This window comes from Eulemur rufifrons, chromosome 5 (assembly GCF_041146395.1).
Source record: "Eulemur rufifrons isolate Redbay chromosome 5, OSU_ERuf_1, whole genome shotgun sequence".
Lineage (NCBI taxonomy): Eukaryota > Metazoa > Chordata > Mammalia > Primates > Lemuridae > Eulemur > Eulemur rufifrons.
In genome coordinates this window covers 55644442-55657500 of record NC_090987.1, presented here as the reverse complement: position 1 = coordinate 55657500, position 13059 = coordinate 55644442, and the positions used below count along the sequence as shown (strand labels likewise).

The 13059-nt window shown below is 61.2% G+C and overlaps 2 non-coding genes across 2 annotated transcripts; both read right to left on the bottom strand.

The window, feature by feature from the left end:
* Nucleotides 1-939: 939 nt before the first annotated feature.
* Nucleotides 940-1092, bottom strand: LOC138383570 (5.8S ribosomal RNA). Its single transcript, XR_011233629.1, has one exon. It is a non-coding gene; the product is annotated as a 5.8S ribosomal RNA (ribosomal RNA).
* A 1182-nt stretch (nt 1093-2274) lies between these two features.
* On the bottom strand, nt 2275-4136 carry LOC138383568 (18S ribosomal RNA). The gene has a single exon (XR_011233627.1). It is a non-coding gene; the product is annotated as an 18S ribosomal RNA (ribosomal RNA).
* Between the last annotated feature and the right edge of the window lie 8923 nt (nt 4137-13059).

Below are 13059 nucleotides of genomic sequence, written 5' to 3'. Positions count from 1 at the left end.
GGACACACACCGCAACACCTGAGAGAGGGAGGAGGTCGCGCAGAGTGGGGGAGGTGCCCGAGGAGACCAGAGGGCACTCCCCCAAACCAACGGAACGCCCTCCTTCCCCAGGCGCCTCGGCGGTCCCTCGGACGGACGGAGGCGGAGGGGACACGGCAGAGACACGGCGGTCAGCACCCATCCTGAGCCCCGCGCCCGGGCTCGGGACACGCAGCGCGGCGGTGGGCCATGGCGACCCCGGGGGCAGGCGCACGACAGCGGACGACACCGCGGCGTCCCGCAGGTCGCCACCGGGGCACGCACCCCTGGGGCGCGGCCCCGAACGGGCAACACGGCGGGGACGTGGACCCGGCCCCCCGTAGGCACGGGGGCACGTTTGGCCCGCGACGCCGGTGTGGGGGAAAGAGGGGAAGACGAGGAGGGGGCAGAGGGTGGCGGCCCAGACCGCCGGGCCGCCGCCAGGGGCGTGCGGTGAAAGATGGCGACCCAGACACGACACCCTCCGCGCACACAGACCCCCTCGTCCCCAGACCCCGCACCCCGGCGCCAAGCGACCAAGACACGCCGACGCGCGGGAGGGGCACGTGGACACACCCCCCCGCCGGGCCCTCCCAGGCGAACCCCCAGAAGGAGGGAAGGCCCGGCCGCGCAGGGCGCGAGGCGGCTCCCGAGAGGATGGCACCGTGGCGCCCGCGGGAGAAAGCCCTCCCAGCCTCTCTCCCTCATCGCGGGCGGCGACACGACCCCACCACGTCCACCCCCCACGCGCCAACGACGTGCCTACGTGGGGGGACCAGACGGAAGAGGAGGGGCGCACCACCAAGGTCTGCACTTAGGGGGACGGAGGGACCCCTCAGCGGGGCCCTGCGAGAGAACCCCCAGCCACGCGACCCCCCACGGAGGCCCGGAGGCACACCCGGGGGGCGATTGATCGTCAAGCGACGCTCAGACAGGCGTAGCCACGGGAGGAACCCGGGGCCGCAAGTGCGTTCGAAGTGTCGATGATCAATGTGTCCTGCAATTCACATTAATTCTCGCAGCTAGCTGCGTTCTTCATCGATGCACAAGCCGAGTGATCCACCGCTAAGAGTTGTATGAGGTTTGATGGGCGAGGACCTCCGCGGAGGGAGGCCCTCCCTGGCACGACACCTTCCCCACCCCCACCAAGGGGTAGGGAATTGCCTCAGGCCGAGCCAGTCAAGACGACAGGACCAGACTCCGAAAGGTCGGAAGTTCCCACACGGGGCACCCGGCGCGCGGGCACGGACGCCCCACAGGCGCGGGGGGGGTTCCCGCCCCCGTGTCACGGAGCGCCGGCTCGGCGACGCGGCAAGGGGCGCGACGACGACCGCCGGGGTCAAGCCCCCTTTCCCACGATGGCCGCCGACGACCCACAGCACGCGCACACGCGCGCACGGCACCCCCGGCCCGGGGGCAGAGTCCGGTTGACGTGGGAGGAGGGGAGGAGGAGGAGGCGGCGGCGGCGGCTTGCCTGGGGTCTTGCCGGGGCAAGGCCAGGCCTCTCTGGACCGCCAACTCCCCCGCCCACCCGACCTCCGCCCAAAACACCGGGCCCACCGCCCCCGACCCACGGGGCGGATGGGCGACCCCCAGGGGTCTTTAAACCTCCGCGCCGGAACGCGCTAGGTACCTGGAAGGGGGGGCGGACGGGGAGGGAAGACGGCGGCGCCCACCCTCCACCACCCACAGCCGGCCAACACCACCACCGCCACCACGCCGGTCCCGACCGCAGCCGCTCGCGGGGCGCGGGTCCCGCTGCCCCTGACGGTCCAACCGACTCCCCGCGCAACCACCACACGAACGGACGGCAGACGACCGGCAGGGGGTGGGGGTGGGAGGGGCGGAACACATCCCGGGCAGGCGGCGGCCCAGGGAGACGGCGGGACCCAGCGGGGAACCCTTCCCTGTGGCCCGGAGCCCACGGCCCCCCCAGGGAGCTCCGGCAAAACTCCACACGGATGGGACCGTCGCGCCCTCACCGCGCATCCCGAGAGACGCGCGGAGGGTAGCCCGCGGCGCCGGGCATATGCGGACGGGCGCCGGGAGTGGTGTGCGTGGCTGGCGGGGGGGCGGCAAGGTGGCCAGAGGGGGGGACGCGTGCACGCGCTCCCACAAGCCTCGGACCGCCCTAGCAGGAGGGCGGGGCCAGCGTGGCGCCAGCCCCCACGCCCGCGCCGCGCGCATGAGGAAACACACACGCGACCGGTCGCCGGTCGATCGCTTGCTCGGCGACAGGCCCCGCAGGACTCTCGTTAATGATCCTTCCGCAGGTTCACCTACGGAAACCTTGTTACGACTTTTACTTCCTCTAGATAGTCAAGTTCGACCATCTTCTCAGCGCTCCGCCAGGGCCGTGGGCCGACCCCGGCGGGGCCGATCTGAGGGCCTCACTAAACCATCCAATCGGTAGTAGCGACGGGCGGTGTGTACAAAGGGCAGGGACTTAACGCAAGCTTATGACCCGCACTTACTGGGAATTCCTCGTTCATGGGGAATAATTGCAATCCCCGATCCCCATCACGAATGGGGTTCAACGGGTTACCCGCGCCTGCCGGCGTAGGGTAAGCACACGCTGAGCCAGTCAGTGTAGCGCGCGTGCAGCCCCGGACATCTAAGGGCATCACAGACCTGTTATTGCTCAATCTCGGGTGGCTGGACGCCACTTGTCCCTCTAAGAAGTTGGGGGACGCCAACCGCTCGGGGGTCGCATAACTAGTTAGCATGCCAGAGTCTCGTTCGTTATCGGAATTAACCAGACAAATCGCTCCACCAACTAAGAACGGCCATGCACCACCACCCACGGAATCGAGAAAGAGCTATCAATCTGTCAATCCTGTCCGTGTCCAGGCCGGGTGAGGTTTCCCGTGTTGAGTCAAATTAAGCTGCAGGCTCCACTCCTGGTGGTGTCCTTCCATCAATTCTTTTAAGTTTCAGCTTTGCAACCATACTCCCCCCGGAACCCAAAGACTTTGGTTTCCCGGAAGCTGCCCGGCGGGTCATGGGAATAACGCCGCCACATCGCCAGTCGGCATCGTTTATGGTCGGAACTACGACAGTATCTGATCGTCTTCGAACCTCCGACTTTCATTCTTGATTAATGAAAACATTCTTGGCAAATGCTTTCGCTCTGGTCCGTCTTGCACCGGTCCAAGAATTTCACCTCTAGCGGCGCAATACGAATGCCCCCGGCCGTCCCTCTTAATCATGGCCTCAGTTCCGAAAACCAACAAAATAGAACCACGGTCCTATTCCATTATTCCTAGCTGCAGTATCCAGGCGGCTCGGGCCTGCTTTGAACACTCTAATTTTTTCAAAGTAAACGCTTCGGGCCCCGAGGGACACTCAGCTAAGAGCATCCAGGGGGCGCCGAGAGGCAAGGGGCGGGGACGGGCGGTGGCTCACCTCGCGGCGGACCGCCCACCCGCTCCCAAGATCCAACTACGAGCTTTTTAACTGCAGCAACTTTAATATACGCTATTGGAGCTGGAATTACCGCGGCTGCTGGCACCAGACTTGCCCTCCAATGGATCCTCGTTAAAGGATTTAAAGTGGACTCATTCCAGTTACAGGGCCTCGAAAGAGTCCTGTATTATTTTTCATCACTACCTCCCCGGGTCGGGAGTGGGTAATTTGCGCGCCTGCTGCCTTCCTTGGATGTGGTAGCCGTTTCTCAGGCTCCCTCTCCGGAATCGAACCCTGATTCCCCGTCACCCGTGGTCACCATGGTAGGCACGGCGACTACCATCGAAAGTTGATAGGGCAGACGTTCGAATGGGTCATCGCCGCCACGGGGGCGTGCGATCGGCCCGAGGTTATCTAGAGTCACCAAAGCCGCCAGCGCCCACCCCCCCGGCCAGGGCCGGGGAGGAGCTCACCGGGTTGGTTTTGATCTGATAAATGCACGCATCCCCCCCGCGAAGGGGGTCAGCGCCCGTGGGCATGTATTAGCTCTAGAATTACCACAGTTATCCAAGTAGGAGAGGAGCCAGCGACCAAAGGAACCATAACTGATTTAATGAGCCATTCGCAGTTTCACTCTACCAGCCGTGTGTACTTAGACATGCATGGCTTAATCTTTGAGACAAGCATATGCTACTGGCAGGATCAACCAGGTAAGGAGAGCACGGTGAGCCGAAGAGCGCACCCCTCCACCCCACAGGGAGGGGGGACGTTCTCACCAGCGTCTTTGGGGGGCCGGGCGTTACTGGAGCCGCGAGACCTGGGGACGCCGGGAGCGGAGCGGGGACGCAAGGGCGGGGGCCGCCGGGAGCCGAGCGGAGCGCGGGGCAGGACGGGGTCGGGGGGCCGCGCAGAGACGGACCCCGCCACGACGCCCCGGCCCGCCCCCGCCGTGGCGGACCACCCGAGCACCCAAGAGCCCGGCCGCGAAGGAAGGAAGGGCGCCCCACACGCGCACGCGCGGCGGACGTGGAGCCGTGGGGGCAGGGCGACGGCCCCCCGCGGCGACAAGGACCCCCCCACGGGAGGAGAGGGTGCACGGGCACGGAGAGATGGGCCCGGGGACCACACCCCGCGGCCAGTCAAGCATCGTGACCGTAGCGGCCCGAGCCCGGACAACCCCGAACGAGGCTCGCACCGGGCCGAAGCCCGTCCGGGCCCCACCCCGGAGCGTACGGGCACGGCTGGTAACGGCACGACGGATGGCGGGGGAGAGAGACCGCGGGACCCGCGCGCCCCTGCACGTGAACCCACCGACCCGGGGAGACGGCCACCACGGGGGACGACGGCGCCCCACACGCCATCGACACGCAACGCCACCGCGGGCAAGCGGGCGGGCGGCGGCAGACCACGGGAGAGGCCGCTACGGACACACGGGGGGAGCGATGCAGCACTGGGGGCACGGACGCCCCCCCCCATACGAAAGCCAGACGGGAGAGGACAAGATGGCTCAAGGCAGCAGCGAGCGGGGTGGGGGCCGCCGGGCGCGGCATAAGGCGACGACAGGGGAAGGGGCCGACGGGCACCAGGAGGCCCGAGGGGAGGGGTGTAGCAAGCCTCAGACGGCAGCCCACCAGCCAGGACACGCACGCGATCTCACCGCCAGTGGCCTCCGCGCACAAGGGCGGTCCCGCGGCACCTGGGACGACCGGCTGCGCCTTCGGCGAGCTCCCCAAATCCCGCGCGCACCTAGTAGGTCCTGGACCCCGACCGCCATCACGGTCGCGTGTAGCTCCAGAAAAACGCTCTTCTTGCACGCACGCGCGACCGGCCGCCCCCCAACGCCGTACGGCCCGCCACGCGGAGGCCCGCCGACCGTTCAACCGAGGCACGTCGCCAGGGGGGTGGGGGGCGCCATCCAGGGCCTTGGCGGCCAGGGCGACGCCCCCTCCCCACGGCGAGGTCAAGTTCGGGCAGCGCAGTCAGGCAAACGCTCATCGCGGGGCGGTCGGCAGCCGTGAGAAAGAGAGAAGGAGCACCCTTTCGAACAGGGATGAGACCCCGAGAGGGCGAGGCACGAGAGCCCGTGGGAGGCGAGACCTGCGCCGCGACCGGGCCACTGGGGAAACAACGCCACGGGATCCCACCGCCCCAAACCCGAGAGCGGTCCCGCAACGCGCCCGTGACGCCAGCCGGCCAAAGCCTTCGGCACCCCTCGACCCTCCCAACGGGGCCACGGCCTCACCACCGGGGCGTCCCAGAGCGACGCCGGCCTTTGGCCCTTGGCCCGCACGCCACCGTGCCTAATCCCATTCTCGTCCGTTTCCCAATCCTGTCTCGCTCCGGGGAGCACCGCGCACCCGTGGAATGACCCCCTCGTTGGCCGGGCGGTCCCCCCAAGCCGCGATCCACAGGTGCCAGCACGGGAGCGCCCATCCATCCGCGGCCTGGCACGGGACCGGGTGGAGGGCCGCACGCTCACAGGGGATGGGGAGGGGGCGTGAGACGGGCCGCACCCTCTCCTCCCCCCAGCGCACACCGGGGCAACCCGCGGCCAGGGCACGCAGCACACACACGCGGGCACCCTTCACAGCTGGAACGCCGGCCCGGCCCGGCGTGACCCTCCCCCAGAGTTCAGAGGGGGAGGCGCGGACCACGTTAGGCGAAGAGTGGCACTCGGCCCCCACCGCGGGGGCCGGCGGACCGCTCCCCCCCACGGCAGGGGAGGAGGGAACTCTGCCCATGCACAACTGGCAGCCGCAGGGGCGGCGGCTGACGACGCGCAGAGAGGCAGCGGGCTGGGGGATCCGACAAACCCCAGAAGAGGACACGCCTCCACCATCGCTAGAGAAGACGCTTTCTCGCCGAAGGTGGATCGCCCCCGACCCCCGGTCGCCCCCGTAAGGGCCCTGGGCGAAGGCGTTCAGGCGCCCCGGGGGAGGCGTGGGGGGGTCTGCGGCATGGGGCAAAACACGCATGGTTGGCGACTCCTGAGCGTTCGCAGTCGGGGCCCCTGGTCCAAAAACCACCTCACTTCGAGGGGAACACTCCCCCGTCGGTATGGGAGAGGGGTCACCGAGGCAGACCAGGCCGGTGGCAGAGGCCCCCCACGGGGCCGGCCGGCACCACGTCGCCGGCCCGGCCCCACCACGATCGCCCACACGACCGTGCAACAACCCCCCCCTCGGGCAGGGAGGGAAGAGCACAAGCCGTGCGCTCGCCTTTCGAAGTCCGCCACACACACATCGTGGGGACGCCGAGACAACGCCCCCCGCCCGCCCACGCGGCGCAGGAAGATGCCTCTGGGCTTGCCCGCCTCGACCCCCCCAACCCCAAGCACGCTGCTCGAGGGTGTACCCAACGCAGCAGACGCTGCAGCGGCGACCAGAGGGGGACGCCGGGAACGAGGATGACAACCACCGCTCGGTTTCGGGCACCTTGGAGAACAACCCGGTGGGCTCCGGGGGCACCACAAAAGGGCCACGCAGACCCAGCAGCCGCGCGCCAAACGGGGCGCGGCGACCGGGCGGGCGGCACGGCCCCACACCCGTCCGTCGCGGGGAGAGGTGACCCCGGCCAGGCAACAGCCACACAGGGCGAGCAAGGGCTGCCCGCTGCCTCAAGAGGACTCACGACCCCCTCCAACACCACGAGGCCGAGGGCGGGGCGACCGCGGTCAGGCCGGATAGTCTCGCACCCGCGCCTCCCACACACCGCCCACAGGCCGGGAAGGAGAGGTGAGGTGCCCACGGGCAGAACAAGAAGAGGGGCCACCATTCACCATGAATGGACCGTCCCTCACCTGGCACGCGGCTCAAGGCCCGGGAGAGCGCGACGTCACCACATCGATCAGGCCCCAAGGACGGGGAGGGTTGGGGGAGGTCAGTCAGGCCGGCGAAGACAGCGATCGGAGGAGCCCGCTTCAGCCTCGCCAGCCCCGCCGCCTCCCAAGCACTACCCAAAGACGAGGACCACCTGACACGCAACGGCACAGAGCCAGCGGGGTAAGGGGTAAGGTTGCCGCAAACCTCCCTCCCCCGGGTGCCGTCTCTCGAGGGGACAAGAGACCAACGCGAGAGGCAGGCACCACCATCGGGACACTCCGACGCCCTAGAGCCGGCGCGCGGGCCCAGGCGGTCAGCTCAAAGGGAACAGGGCAGGGCGCTGGATCCCCAGGAACCCAGAACCCTGTCCGCGTGCGGAGGCCCAACCCCTCCAGCGACAGTCGCCGAAGGACAGCGTGTCAGTACTAACTTGGAGGCGGAAGATGACGATATGAGGTGATCAAAAACACCGCGCAGGAAGACGGGGACCGAGCCACTTGTACACCTGCCCCCACGACACTCGACACGGCCACCTGTCCCCAGCAGGTCCCCAGCGCCAGCAGACAAGGGGCACTCAGGGACATCTGGTCGGCCCCCGTGGCGTAGAGGGCCAGGGAGGCCCTCACCGTCCACGCGCGCCACCCAGGGCCCAGCACGGGGACTTGTGGAGGAGAAAACATCGGGACGGGACCGCCACGGCCCACGAGCGGCCGCGGGCCGACAGGGGTCGCCCCCGCCGGCCACCCGCGCCACCCAGGGCCACCCAGGGCCGGGTCCCCGGCCCCAGCACGGGGACTTGTGGAGGAGAAAACATCGGGACGGGACCGCCGGGGCCCACGAGCGCCCTCGGGCCGACAGGGGTCGCCCTCGCCGGCCACCCGCGCCACCCAGGGCCACCCAGGGCCCGGTCCCCGGCCCCGGCACGGGGACTTGTGGAGGAGAAAACATCGGGACGGGACCGCCGCGGCCCACGAGCGCCCGCGGGCCGACAGGGGTCGCCCTCGCCGGCCACCCTCGCCACCCAGGGCCCGGTCCGCGCCCCCAGAGTAGGACTCGGAAGAAGCCACGGACAACTGGGTGCCACTCACAGGGCTGTCCCTGCCTCCTGAGCGGGAACCAGGGAAAATGGGCAGGAAAGGCGAGGCCGAGGGAGAGGGTCACGGGACGGCGGCCGGTCGCCGGACACCCTCCTCTCCCGTCCGCGTGTGCCGTCTCCTTCCTGTCCCCGCGGGGTGGGTCGGGTCTCCAAAGCGGCCACAGCGTGCTGGTCGACCTGCCCGGGCAGCCCCGCAAGCCGCCTGGCTGGCTGAGCCTGGAAGCGCGGCGACAACGTCCTCCCGCCACACAGCCCTGCAGGCCCAAGCTCTGCCTCCCAGATGTCCCAGCCGGCGTCCCGGCACCAACCAGATGGCCCCGCGAAGGCTGCTTGCTTCCCGGAACTCAGCCTCGCTCGCATCGGGGACTGTCCCCTGCTTTGCCTGCTGCACCGAAGATTCAGAGGACAAGAGACTTGTAGAAAAGCGGCCGCCAGGTGGAGCCCGACCACAACCGGCGCCAGCCACCAGAGGTCTGCTGCAAAACACGGGGCAACCCTCTGGAGCCCATCATTTCAGAGTCCAGAAGGTCCCCCGGGGGCATCAAACACAGTCCCCCTACTCCCCACGGAAGCCATCGAAAAATGACGGGTCAGTCTAGGGCCACGCCACCCTGAACGCGCCCAATCTCGTCTGATCTTGGAAGCTAAGCAGGCCCCGGCCTGGCTAGCACTGGGATCAAAGAAAGGATGGGTCGACCCGACCACCGACATCGTCCACCAAACCCGTCTCTGCACAGACCACAACATAGCCGAGAGACAGACAGGCAGAAACAGAAAGAGAGAAAGGAAGAGAAAGGAAAAGAACAGAAAGAAAAGAGACGGAGAAACAGAGAGAGAAAGTCAGAAAGAAGAAAACAGGAAATAAGAAAAGACAGGAAGAGGGCGCGGGGAAGAAAGAAAAAGGAAGGGAGGAAGGAGATAGGAAACACAGAAAGACAGAAGGAAAGAAGAAATAAGGAAAGAAAAGACAGGCAGAAAGAAAGAGAATGAGAAAAAGGAAGGAAGGATGGAAGCAGAAAGAAAGAAAGACAGACAGAAGGAGGGAAAGAAAGAAAAGAAAAAGAAAGGAAATTAAGAGAGAAAAAGAAAGAGCACGGAAAGATGGAAAGAGAAAAAGATAGAGAGAAGGAAGGAGAGAGAAAGTATAGAAAGAGACAGAAAGAAAGAAGGAAGGAGAGAGAAAGGAGAGAATGAGAAAGAAAGAAGGTAGGAAAGTAGAAAGGGGGAAGAAAGATGGAAAAAACAGAGATAGAAACACAGGATAACAGGAGAAAGGAAGAGAGGAAAGAAAAATGGAAAGAAATACGGAAGGAAGGAAGGAAGGAAGGAAGGCAGGCAGGCAGGCAGGAAGGCAGGCAGGCAGGAAGGAAGACAGGAAGACTGAAAGAAGGAAACAAAAAAGAAGTAAAGAAAAGGCAGAAGGAGGAAGAGAAAGAAAGAAAGAAGAGGGGGAGAGATGATAGGATGAGAAAACCTTTCTGTCGTGGAATCATAAAACCCCTTCCTATCTTAGGATCATGAAACCCAGGGTGGAACTATGATACACTTCACATTCTCAGAACACGCCGGCTGGTGAAACAAAGAAAGAAGTCGGGGACAAAGAGAACACATTCACGGGGCCTGGCCGGGGGCCAGGGTGGGGCGGCCCGAGGCTGTCGCCAGAGCCATCTCTGTGGCAGGACGTCGCAACACGCCTACCGGATTTTCCCATAACGCTCGCCCGCCGACAGGTGACCCCCGTCATCCACCGATCCAAGTGTCAGCCTGGAAAGGACGGGCTCCCTCGTGGGGGAGGGAGCGTGGGGGCGGGAGTGGGTACACACTGGGTCGCAGGCCTCCTCCCGGCCCCTCTCGGACCACGTCTCTCAGCCCTCGGGCACACTCCCCACCACTAGTCGACCAGAGAGCCCCGGGAGGGGGGGGCCGGAGGGGGACGTCCACGGCAGGGAGAGAGGACAGGGACCCATCGGCCCGTGCTAGATGCCACGGGTGGAGGCAGGACCTGCTGAAGACACACGAACAGTACGGAGAGGTTCAGAGCGGGGCCTAGGCGCAGCCACTCACGATGATCTCACAGTTGGACTATCTGTCACGGTGGACCGAAGCGCATGAAGTGGGCGCTCCCGGAAACGGCGTGTGTGTGTGTGTGTGTGTGTGTGTGCGTGCGCGTGCGCGCGTGCCTGTGTGTGGGGGAGAGAGAGAGAGAGAGAGAGAGAGAGAGAGATGGGAGAAGACGGTCGGTACATTCACTCACTCCTGTACCCGGGCCAGTCGTTTCTCCCGAAGGACAGAAATCCATAAAACACCCACGTCTAAAGAGTGTTTACACAGAGCTAACCCTAGGTCGAATCAGTCAGGAGTCGAGTGCGGGGAATCCTATGGTCCCAAACTGGGACTCCAGTCCCGGCCCCATAGCAAAAGGGGGCCATTTCTCAGAAAACGCACGCACACAGAAACGGGTAACGTTTATACAATTTTATACCGTGGTAGTGACTTCCTTCCCCCCGCCCGTGTTCTTAGGATCGGTCTCACTACATAGTACTTTTTTTTTTTTTCTGAGCTTTATTTTATTTCATTGTAATTTCATTAGAGATGGTGGGTTTCATTGTTTTTGTGCACAATAAGAGATGACACTTCAAAATGATGATTTTTTTTTTGATTTTTCAGACAGCTCATGAGGCACCCACTTACTGAGCTTTTTCACCTTTCCAATTTGTTTCTTGTTTCTTTTTTTTTTTTTTTTTTTGAGACAGAGTCTCACTCTGTTGCCCAGGCTAGAGTGAGTGCCGTGGCGTCAGCCTAGCTCACAGCAACCTCAAACTCCTGAGCTCAAGTGATCCTCCTGTCTCAGCCTCCCGAGTAGCTGGGACTACAGGCATGCACCACCATGCCCGGCTAATTTTTTCTATATATATTTTTAGCTGTCCATATAATTTCTTTCTATTTTTAGTAGAGATGGGGTCTCGCTCTTGCTCAGGCTGGTCTCGAACTCCTGAGCTCAAACGATCCACCTGCCTCGGCCTCCCAGAGTGCTAGGATTACAGGCGTGAGCCACCGCGTCCGGCCTCCAATTTGTTTCAAATGCCAAATGACCACAGAATGAATGCTCAACATTGAGTTCTTCGGCAACTTCTGTATTTGTAAGAGGATCAGCTTCAATGATTGCTCTCAATTGGTTGTTGTCAACTTCTGATGGTTGGCCACTGCGTTCCTCTTCTTCAGGGCTCTCGTCTCCTTGCAAAACTTCTTAAACCACCACTGCACTGTATGTTCCTTAGCAGTTTCTGGGCCAAATGCGTTCTTGATGTTGCGAGTTGTCTCCACTGCTTTATGACCCATTGTGAACCTGAGTAATAAAATTATTTGAATTTTCTTTTTGTATAACATCATTTCCATTGTCTAAAATAAATTCTTAAATAAACAGCAAATACTAAGTCATTAGCAAAAAAACATAAAGTGAGAAATGCGCATTAAAATAATATATAACATAACCACATTTATTTAAGAATGTATTCCAATATCAAACGGCAAATGTTAGCAATGCTAAAACCACAATTACTTTTGCACAAAGCTAACACAAATTAAAGTAATAATATCCTTTTTCCTCTTAAAATTGACAAAAACTGAAGATATTGATAATATCTAGTGATGGTGAAGAAATGGGGAAGTGGATATTTACATATTGTTGCTTGTAGTATACTTCGAACAAATTATTTGAGAAGTAATTTAGTAGTACTTGCTATAATTCAAAACAAGCACATCATTTGCATCAGCATTTCAACTTCTAGCAATCTACGTCATGAAAATAAAAGCCTAAGTGTGTAAGGGTATATATGTGCAGCTGGATTTTTGTATTATAAGGAATATTGAGAAATTTGAAACCATCTAAATATACATAAATGACTGAATAAACTACAATGCCACGATATAATTGAGTATTATGCAACCAATATAAAAGACAAATCTACATATTGACTTGGTAGTGTAAAAGCCAAATTTTAGCTCAGTAAGCACATGACTCCATTCTTGGAAACATAAAAGTGTGTGGTTATTTATACATATAGATTTATTGCATATACTCAAGAAAATGTCACAAAGGAACTTAACATAGGTCACCTTTGGGGAGATGGAATTTGATGAGTGGGTGATAGAACAAATGTTCACTTAACAACTTTACATAATTGTTTTAAAGTAGTGGAATTACAAATTATTTTTCATTTTTGTTGTTTTCTAGCATTTTTCTGAAATAGAGAGCAAATAATGACTGGATCAGGATCCTGGAGGAGACTGGAGAGGAAGGAACCAACGGTATAAGCGGAAAGACGCACTTCAAACACAATGAATACTTCACTCCGCAAGTGCGTGACAAGAGGGAAGAATTGGTGGGGATGTAGGTCTGCAGGGGTGCAAGAGGTAGGGTCGGAGAGCTAGGAGTAGAGACATCTTGCCTGATGACCCTGTGTTCTCAGTAAAAATGAGAAGAAAACCTGGGCTTGAGGAGAGTGGTGAAGGTTTGGAGTCGTCAAAGAGGAAAAGAGGAAAAGATGCTGACTAATGACAAGTGAGGAAAAATGCACCTGTGAAGTTTTTCTTATCTAGGCCTAGCGGTGGCCCCTCAGTGCAAGACACTAACAGCAAGACAGGCTAACGATGCAGTCTTGGTTTCTTGCCAGAAAGAGGAGAATGGATTCGGTGGACTGCCATCATTCTCTGCCACAT